Here is a 10,512-nt window from a genome sequence, read left to right as displayed (position 1 = left end):
CACATTGGGGGACCGGGGCAAAGGTAAGGCCTTTTGATAAAAGTAATTTTTCTGATGGTGTTAGAGTATAGTTAGATAGATTTATAATCTGTTTCTCATCTATTTCTTCATTTCGTGTCCTATCCTCTATTTGTTGTAGCCCCATCTCTCTCGGTCCCTCCGTTGGACCCCTGGTTGTCCTAAAAAAAGGGGGGCAATATTTGGGGTCCTCTCTCCCATGTTTGTTGAGGGGGGAGGAAGTGCCTGGGTAGATGTTTGTAGTGTTTGTGTTTGAAATACATTCTGTCCCTGGCCTGGAATCCCAAATGAAAAGGGTTGGGTAGAGACAGATGGATAGGATGGAGTAGATGTACCACCAGGATTTATTGTTATCCCCTGTTTTGGCATTATTCCCCCTGAACATGCTTGGGATTGTTCACGTCTTTCAAGAGATGATTTTCTAGGGGGATATTGTCTTTTTTTATTTTTACGTTTGGTACCCTTAGATCGATCTCCCTGTCCAGTTGAACTATAGCCTGATCCCTCTGTACCAGAGGTTTCTGTTTCCGAATTCTCCCTGTATGTTCTACGTGGATTCCGATTATTGGCTCTATTGTTCCTCCAGATATATACACGGTTACTTTCAAAATCAGTACGATCTCTCAAGTACTTAACGTGTTTCCTTTCCTTTATTTCGTGTTGTAATATTTCTATATTTTTCTTTATTTTTTGTTCCAGGTCAAGGAATTCTGGGTGTGGGGTAAACTCCTGTATTTCTCGGATCTCCTTTTCGAGCTGTTGGTCAATTTTATTAAAGAAACCTTTTTCGTAATCAGCCAGATATTTAATTAGTCTAAGTGAACACTCCGTTAGGAGATCTTCCCAGCCCTTTGTAAATTGGGTATCCTCTAGATGTACGTTGGGTCTCAGAGGAATACGTAGACCTCTATATACCATACCCTGTTGCAGGTATGTTTCAAGGCTTGCTATTTCCCACCACGACCGTATATGCTGACTATAGGTTTTATTTAAATTTCTAAAGGCTATGTTGATATCTGTTTGCCCCAATGGGATATGTACGTTAGAAAAAACCTGACTCGCTTCCAGGGTCAGATTTTCCAGACTCAATTTTTGTTTGAGAAAACCTGCCATTATATTTAGGGGCAGATCTCAAATTTCCAACTCCTATCTGTCACAGAGTAAGCAACAGATATAGCGAGTCTATATTCATAATTATGATTTATAGATACTATTTGACTTAGCTACTCAGAGGTAGATAAACACTATGACTGGTTCTCAGTATACGGCTAATACAGATAGACAATAGGATTTGTTTTCAAATATAGAATAATCCGGACCTCTAAAAAGCCCTTCTTTAGCAGCGAACAGGGGTAGGCCTGTCTGCTATTTTGCAAGGGGTCAGTAAAGGAGGGTTAAGCCTCCACTTGTATAATTCTTTTTCATAGACCCCTTTGGACCCAGGATTTAGAAATAATATTGTTCAAATAGCCTAAGGCTACAAAGCTCCTGTTTCTGGTCAAATAAAACTTAACATTTATTTCTCTCAATTAAACTAATACAAAACAGGAGAAGGAAAGAAAGAAAAACTTTTTAAAATTTAAAGGTGCTGTGATGATACTAACGGCAGTAGTATTAAATTCCCATAAGTGTATCCTAAATTGCTTTGGGATGATTCCCACTGGCGCCACCTAAGGTATCACTACCATCATATGAATTGTTCAGAGATAGACTTATATATATCGTTTAGGAAATGTTCCTTATTAGCGCTCTATAGGTGTAGCCTCTGCCGCTGGTGCGTCCGAGTGTTAGTGAGTCTGCAGTTTTCACTACTCAGACGCCAAATCTATCACACACCTAATTAAAAAGATGTCAAGCTAGAGCTCCCCCGACATGTTTCGCCACTAGATGTGGCTTCATCAGGGGATGGAGCTACTATCAACACGAGCGCTTCATAAGTAAATGCTTATACCTGTTCGGGGTGGGCTCTTAGTCATCCTCTGCCCTATCCCCATTCAGAGCTCGTGTGACAGCGTGATCAGCCTATCCGGTGCCTTGAAAGCTTCTCTTACGTCATATACTCGCGTCACCCCCTTCACGTGCGCATGCGTCGGTACTTAGAAGATTTTTTTCTTTTTTGTTGCTCTATGTGCCAATTACGCATGCGTCAGAACTTCTAATCACGTCCCGTTCAGAGACGTCTACTGCGCATATACAAGCACTTCTGTTGAGACCCCATTGAATAACGGCTATTATGCATACCCCTATACTGAGAGGTTATTACCTACAACTTCTTCAATATATTTCCAGATGTCTCTTAGGAATGTGTAAACTTTTTTACTTCCGATTATTTTTCTTTTTTTCTCTTTTTGGGTTTCTGGTGTGCATATCTTGGGGCATAGACTATATTCTCTGCTTATTAATCTAAATAGGGTATCCATATATGCGTCGACACTTTCAAGTTATATCATTATTGTCTATGTAGTCATGCTCGCCTGGCAGTCAGAATTTTGCCACATTATTCCTCACCATGTGTCACTGTTTATTTCTGAGACAATATTATGGCTTGTCGACTCTCCATATATATTGGGGACTTGATTCTTTAAAATCTTTAATTGTACAGTTTCTGATCTTCTTTTTATTATTCATTTTCTCCTCATTTTAGGGGGGAAGAAGAAGGGGAGAAGGGGCGTTTTTTCCAGAATACCGGAAGGATTAATTTTCTCCTTCCCTTTCTCCAGGTAAGTTAACCATATATTTGTATTTTTATTTTATTTATTTTTAATTATTTATATCCATGTTCATATCAATATTTGTACATTCAAAAAGTAAATTACCCTTATAGTTTCATTGAATAGTAGTATTATTGTATTAACTGTGGGATTTTTTGAGGTCTTTTGTTGGTATACTCTTTCTTTTTTCTCTTTTTTCTTTTTCCCTCCCCTCTTTCTTAATTTTTACTCTTACATAGAGAGAGGGAGGAACTTCCATTTCCTATATATACATCTATAGTCATATAAATGCCGTGAAGGAAAATCCTTCATTTAGTCCTTGTGGACTCATTGTATCCAGTCTGTGTATCCACCTAGCTTCACTCTGTAATAGTTTTTTATCAAGACTACCTCCTCTTGGTCCTAGGGATATTTTCTCTATACCCCAGAAGCGCAGTACTGTACTCTTGTTGTTATGAAAGTACTTGATGTGTCTGGCTATTGCTGTGTCTTTCCCTGTTTCTATGGTGCTTAAGTGGCCCGATATCCGACGTCGCAGCTCCTGTGTGGTTTTGCCCACATATAGTTTCGGGCAAGGGCAAGAAGCTAGATAGATTACCCCTTGGGTTTTACAGGTGATCAGTTGCCTTATCTCATACTCCTTTTTGTCCACAGGGTTGACATATTTTTTTATGCGTGGAACATACCTGCAGAAGGAGCAGTCCCCGCATGGGGCTGATCCACGATATCTCTCAGCTTTTCTGCCACATTTGGCTCCTTCTTCCATGAGGTGACTATGGACCAATTGATCCTTGAGATTGGGACCTCGTCTATATGTAACTGACGGATTGGTGCTAAGTACCATATTGAGATCTCTATCTGACCTTATTATGTGCCAGTGTTTTTTTAGGATACTATAGATTTCATTATTGTATCCATCAAAAGTCCCTATGCACCTGATGATCTCATTTCTTTTAGGTGGTGCCTCTTTTAAAAGATCTTCTCTCTTTGTTTTATTAGCTCGATTGTATGCTTTCCTCAGAGATCTTTTGGGGTAACCCCTTTTACTGAACCTTTGAAGCAGTTGTTGACTCTCCCGAAAAAAGGAGGCTTCATCCGAACAGTTACGACGTGCTCTCAGATATTGTCCTATGGGAATCCCTTTCTTAAGGGGAACTGGATGCCAACTGTCCCAATGCAGGTAACTGTTTGTCGATGTAGGTTTCCTAAAAACTTCTGTCACCAATTGGCCTCCTTCTGTTTTTCTTATTTTTAAGTCCAAAAACACTATTTCATGATCTTGAATTTCATGTGTATATTTCATGCCTATATTATTTCGATTTAGCGTCTGGACAAATTCCTGAAACTGTGTACGGTCACCATCCCACAAAATCAGGATGTCGTCAATATATCTGCCCCAAAATAAAATGTGGCAGACATAAGACGACATCCCCTCCGTAAAGACGTGACAATTCTCCCACCACCCTAAAAATAAATTTGCGTAGGTGCATAAGATTTCTACCTTCTATTCATTACCGAAGGTGCATAAGAACAGAAAACCAGTACCAGGTAGACCGATTGTGTCTGGCAATGATAATTTAACACAAGCCTTAAGTGAATATATAGATCAAATCCTACGACCTTTTGTTACCACCTTACCTTCTTATATAAAAGATACTAAAGACCTCCTCCTTAAAATAAACGATATCACAATTACAGAAGGCACCTTTTTAGCTAGCCTTGATGTCGAATCATTGTACAGCAACATAAACATTCACTGGGGATACACGCAGCTGAATATTATTTGAGCACCCGTAGCCAAAATTTTGTTAGGCACAATAATTTTGTATTATTATCACTTAAATTTATTTTAGAGCACAATTTCTTTGTCTTTCAAGGACAATATTATAAACAAATTAATGGCACTGCGATGGGGACGTCTTGCGCCCCTACCTACGCAAATTTATTTTTAGGGTGGTGGGAGAATTGTCACGTCTTTACGGAGGGGATGTCGTCTTATGTCTGCCACATTTTATTTTGGGGCAGATATATTGACGACATCCTGATTTTGTGGGATGGTGACCGTACACAGTTTCAGGAATTTGTCCAGACGCTAAATCGAAATAATATAGGCATGAAATATACACATGAAATTCAAGATCATGAAATAGTGTTTTTGGACTTAAAAATAAGAAAAACAGAAGGAGGCCAATTGGTGACAGAAGTTTTTAGGAAACCTACATCGACAAACAGTTACCTGCATTGGGACAGTTGGCATCCAGTTCCCCTTAAGAAAGGGATTCCCATAGGACAATATCTGAGAGCACGTCGTAACTGTTCGGATGAAGCCTCCTTTTTTCGGGAGAGTCAACAACTGCTTCAAAGGTTCAGTAAAAGGGGTTACCCCAAAAGATCTCTGAGGAAAGCATACAATCGAGCTAATAAAACAAAGAGAGAAGATCTTTTAAAAGAGGCACCACCTAAAAGAAATGAGATCATCAGGTGCATAGGGACTTTTGATGGATACAATAATGAAATCTATAGTATCCTAAAAAAACACTGGCACATAATAAGGTCAGATAGAGATCTCAATATGGTACTTAGCACCAATCCGTCAGTTACATATAGACGAGGTCCCAATCTCAAGGATCAATTGGTCCATAGTCACCTCATGGAAGAAGGAGCCAAATGTGGCAGAAAAGCTGAGAGATATCGTGGATCAGCCCCATGCGGGGACTGCTCCTTCTGCAGGTATGTTCCACGCATAAAAAAATATGTCATCCCTGTGGACAAAAAGGAGTATGAGATAAGGCAACTGATCACCTGTAAAACCCAAGGGGTAATCTATCTAGCTTCTTGCCCTTGCCCGAAACTATATGTGGGCAAAACCACACAGGAGCTGCGACGTCGGATATCGGGCCACTTAAGCACCATAGAAACAGGGAAAGACACAGCAATAGCCAGACACATCAAGTACTTTCATAACAACAAGAGTACAGTACTGCGCTTCTGGGGTATAGAGAAAATATCCCTAGGACCAAGAGGAGGTAGTCTTGATAAAAAACTATTACAGAGTGAAGCTAGGTGGATACACAGACTGGATACAATGAGTCCACAAGGACTAAATGAAGGATTTTCCTTCACGGCATTTATATGACTATAGATGTATATATAGGAAATGGAAGTTCCTCCCTCTCTCTATGTAAGAGTAAAAATTAAGAAAGAGGGGAGGGAAAAAGAAAAAAGAGAAAAAAGAAAGAGTATACCAACAAAAGACCTCAAAAAATCCCACAGTTAATACAATAATACTACTATTCAATGAAACTATAAGGGTAATTTACTTTTTGAATGTACAAATATTGATATGAACATGGATATAAATAATTAAAAATAAATAAAATAAAAATACAAATATATGGTTAACTTACCTGGAGAAAGGGAAGGAGAAAATTAATCCTTCCGGTATTCTGGAAAAAACGCCCCTTCTCCCCTTCTTCTTCCCCCCTAAAATGAGGAGAAAATGAATAATAAAAAGAAGATCAGAAACTGTACAATTAAAGATTTTAAAGAATCAAGTCCCCAATATATATGGAGAGTCGACAAGCCATAATATTGTCTCAGAAATAAACAGTGACACATGGTGAGGAATAATGTGGCAAAATTCTGACTGCCAGGCGAGCATGACTACATAGACAATAATGATATAACTTGAAAGTGTCGACGCATATATGGATACCCTATTTAGATTAATAAGCAGAGAATATAGTCTATGCCCCAAGATATGCACACCAGAAACCCAAAAAGAGAAAAAAAGAAAAATAATCGGAAGTAAAAAAGTTTACACATTCCTAAGAGACATCTGGAAATATATTGAAGAAGTTGTAGGTAATAACCTCTCAGTATAGGGGTATGCATAATAGCCGTTATTCAATGGGGTCTCAACAGAAGTGCTTGTATATGCGCAGTAGACGTCTCTGAACGGGACGTGATTAGAAGTTCTGACGCATGCGTAATTGGCACATAGAGCAACAAAAAAGAAAAAAATCTTCTAAGTACCGACGCATGCGCACGTGAAGGGGGTGACGCGAGTATATGACGTAAGAGAAGCTTTCAAGGCACCGGATAGGCTGATCACGCTGTCACACGAGCTCTGAATGGGGATAGGGCAGAGGATGACTAAGAGCCCACCCCGAACAGGTATAAGCATTTACTTATGAAGCGCTCGTGTTGATAGTAGCTCCATCCCCTGATGAAGCCACATCTAGTGGCGAAACATGTCGGGGGAGCTCTAGCTTGACATCTTTTTAATTAGGTGTGTGATAGATTTGGCGTCTGAGTAGTGAAAACTGCAGACTCACTAACACTCGGACGCACCAGCGGCAGAGGCTACACCTATAGAGCGCTAATAAGGAACATTTCCTAAACGATATATATAAGTCTATCTCTGAACAATTCATATGATGGTAGTGATACCTTAGGTGGCGCCAGTGGGAATCATCCCAAAGCAATTTAGGATACACTTATGGGAATTTAATACTACTGCCGTTAGTATCATCACAGCACCTTTAAATTTTAAAAAGTTTTTCTTTCTTTCCTTCTCCTGTTTTGTATTAGTTTAATTGAGAGAAATAAATGTTAAGTTTTATTTGACCAGAAACAGGAGCTTTGTAGCCTTAGGCTATTTGAACAATATTATTTCTAAATCCTGGGTCCAAAGGGGTCTATGAAAAAGAATTATACAAGTGGAGGCTTAACCCTCCTTTACTGACCCCTTGCAAAATAGCAGACAGGCCTACCCCTGTTCGCTGCTAAAGAAGGGCTTTTTAGAGGTCCGGATTATTCTATATTTGAAAACAATCCTATTGTCTATCTGTATTAGCCGTATACTGAGAACCAGTCATAGTGTTTATCTACCTCTGAGTAGCTAAGTCAAATAGTATCTATAAATCATAATTATGAATATAGACTCGCTATATCTGTTGCTTACTCTGTGACAGATAGGAGTTGGAAATTTGAGATCTGCCCCTAAATATAATGGCAGGTTTTCTCAAACAAAAATTGAGTCTGGAAAATCTGACCCTGGAAGCGAGTCAGGTTTTTTCTAACGTACATATCCCATTGGGGCAAACAGATATCAACATAGCCTTTAGAATTTAAATAAAACCTATAGTCAGCATATACGGTCGTGGTGGGAAATAGCAAGCCTTGAAACATACCTGCAACAGGGTATGGTATATAGAGGTCTACGTATTCCTCTGAGACCCAACGTACATCTAGAGGATACCCAATTTACAAAGGGCTGGGAAGATCTCCTAACGGAGTGTTCACTTAGACTAATTAAATATCTGGCTGATTACGAAAAAGGTTTCTTTAATAAAATTGACCAACAGCTCGAAAAGGAGATCCGAGAAATACAGGAGTTTACCCCACACCCAGAATTCCTTGACCTGGAACAAAAAATAAAGAAAAATATAGAAATATTACAACACGAAATAAAGGAAAGGAAACACGTTAAGTACTTGAGAGATCGTACTGATTTTGAAAGTAACCGTGTATATATCTGGAGGAACAATAGAGCCAATAATCGGAATCCACGTAGAACATACAGGGAGAATTCGGAAACAGAAACCTCTGGTACAGAGGGATCAGGCTATAGTTCAACTGGACAGGGAGATCGATCTAAGGGTACCAAACGTAAAAATAAAAAAAGACAATATCCCCCTAGAAAATCATCTCTTGAAAGACGTGAACAATCCCAAGCATGTTCAGGGGGAATAATGCCAAACAGGGGATAACAATAAATCCTGGTGGTACATCTACTCCATCCTATCCATCTGTCTCTACCCAACCCTTTTCATTTGGGATTCCAGGCCAGGGACAGAATGTATTTCAAACACAAACACTACAAACATCTACCCAGGCACTTCCTCCCCCCTCAACAAACATGGGAGAGAGGACCCCAAATATTGCCCCCCTTTTTTTAGGACAACCAGGGGTCCAACGGAGGGACCGAGAGAGATGGGGCTACAACAAATAGAGGATAGGACACGAAATGAAGAAATAGATGAGAAACAGATTATAAATCTATCTAACTATACTCTAACACCATCAGAAAAATTACTTTTATCAAAAGGCCTTACCTTTGCCCCGGTCCCCCAATGTGATAAATTCCTCTGGATCAAAGATGTGAACCTCTTCGCACGTAAACTGGCCCTACATAAGGTACATAAAAAAGAAGAACAGGATGCTCGTACATTATATGAGAAGGAAAGGAGATGTGTAGAAACGCTAGAAGCTTTACAGAAGGAGAGTGAGGGTCATCAGATTCAACCTGACCCCCCCTTCTCGACCTTGAAACCTAGATCTAGAACCACACCACAATTCACACAATTTAATGAAATAGAGACCTTTGTACAGCTGGTCACACAGGACATCAAATTATTGCAGATGAGGAAGGAACATATCGAACCAAATCTGAACACCCAGGAACAAGAAGCCCTGGAAACCCTAAAGAAAAATGAGGGGATCATAATTAAACCTAGTGATAAAGGGGGCAATATAGTTATTCAAGACCGCAAAGACTATATAGATATGGTATTAAAAATCTTAGAAGATAAACAGACGTACCAACTTCTACCTAACGATCCAACAAAAGAATACTTGAATGACTTGAAAAATCTACTACAGGAAGCTCTTCAGACTAATATAATAACTAAGGAAGAATATCAATACCTTTTTAATAAAAACCCCACGATTTCTACCTTCTATTCATTACCGAAGGTGCATAAGAACAGAAAACCAGTACCAGGTAGACCGATTGTGTCTGGCAATGATAATTAACACAAGCCTTAAGTGAATATATAGATCAAATCCTACGACCTTTTGTTACCACCTTACCCTCTTATATAAAAGATACTAAAGACCTCCTCCTTAAAATAAACGATATCACAATTACAGAAGGCACCTTTTTAGCTAGCCTTGATGTCGAATCATTGTACAGCAACATAAAACATTCACTGGGGATACACGCAGCTGAATATTATTTGAGCACCCGTAGCCAAAATTTTGTTAGGCACAATAATTTTGTATTATTATCACTTAAATTTATTTTAGAGCACAATTTCTTTGTCTTTCAAGGACAATATTATAAACAAATTAATGGCACTGCGATGGGGACGTCTTGCGCCCCTACCTACGCAAATTTATTTTTAGGGTGGTGGGAGAATTGTCACGTCTTTACGGAGGGGATGTCGTCTTATGTCTGCCACATTTTATTTTGGGGCAGATATATTGACGACATCCTGATTTTGTGGGATGGTGACCGTACACAGTTTCAGGAATTTGTCCAGACGCTAAATCGAAATAATATAGGCATGAAATATACACATGAAATTCAAGATCATGAAATAGTGTTTTTGGACTTAAAAATAAGAAAAACAGAAGGAGGCCAATTGGTGACAGAAGTTTTTAGGAAACCTACATCGACAAACAGTTACCTGCATTGGGACAGTTGGCATCCAGTTCCCCTTAAGAAAGGGATTCCATAGGACAATATCTGAGAGCACGTCGTAACTGTTCGGATGAAGCCTCCTTTTTTCGGGAGAGTCAACAACTGCTTCAAAGGTTCAGTAAAAGGGGTTACCCCAAAGATCTCTGAGGAAAGCATACAATCGAGCTAATAAAACAAAGAGAGAAGATCTTTTAAAAGAGGCACCACCTAAAAGAAATGAGATCATCAGGTGCATAGGGACTTTTGATGGATACAATAATGAAATCTATAGTATCCTAAAAAAACACTGGCACA

At 39.2% G+C, this 10,512-nt stretch overlaps 2 long non-coding RNA genes across 2 annotated transcripts; one reads left to right on the top strand and one right to left on the bottom strand.

The window, feature by feature from the left end:
• The first annotated feature begins 2,677 nt into the window (after nucleotides 1–2,677).
• LOC122933238 lies at nucleotides 2,678–3,900 on the top strand. Its single transcript, XR_006388396.1, has 3 exons — nucleotides 2,678–2,738; nucleotides 3,384–3,498; nucleotides 3,729–3,900. It is a non-coding gene; the product is annotated as an uncharacterized LOC122933238 (long non-coding RNA).
• Nucleotides 3,901–8,871: 4,971 nt separating this feature from the next.
• Nucleotides 8,872–10,227, bottom strand: LOC122930477. The gene is made up of 3 exons (XR_006388131.1): nucleotides 10,205–10,227; nucleotides 9,116–9,215; nucleotides 8,872–8,921 (listed from the first exon to the last, which is right to left on the bottom strand). It is a non-coding gene; the product is annotated as an uncharacterized LOC122930477 (long non-coding RNA).
• Between the last annotated feature and the right edge of the window lie 285 nt (nucleotides 10,228–10,512).

Source organism: Bufo gargarizans, chromosome 3 (assembly GCF_014858855.1).
Source record: "Bufo gargarizans isolate SCDJY-AF-19 chromosome 3, ASM1485885v1, whole genome shotgun sequence".
NCBI lineage: Eukaryota > Metazoa > Chordata > Amphibia > Anura > Bufonidae > Bufo > Bufo gargarizans.
This window is presented reverse-complemented; position numbering and strand designations above follow the sequence as displayed.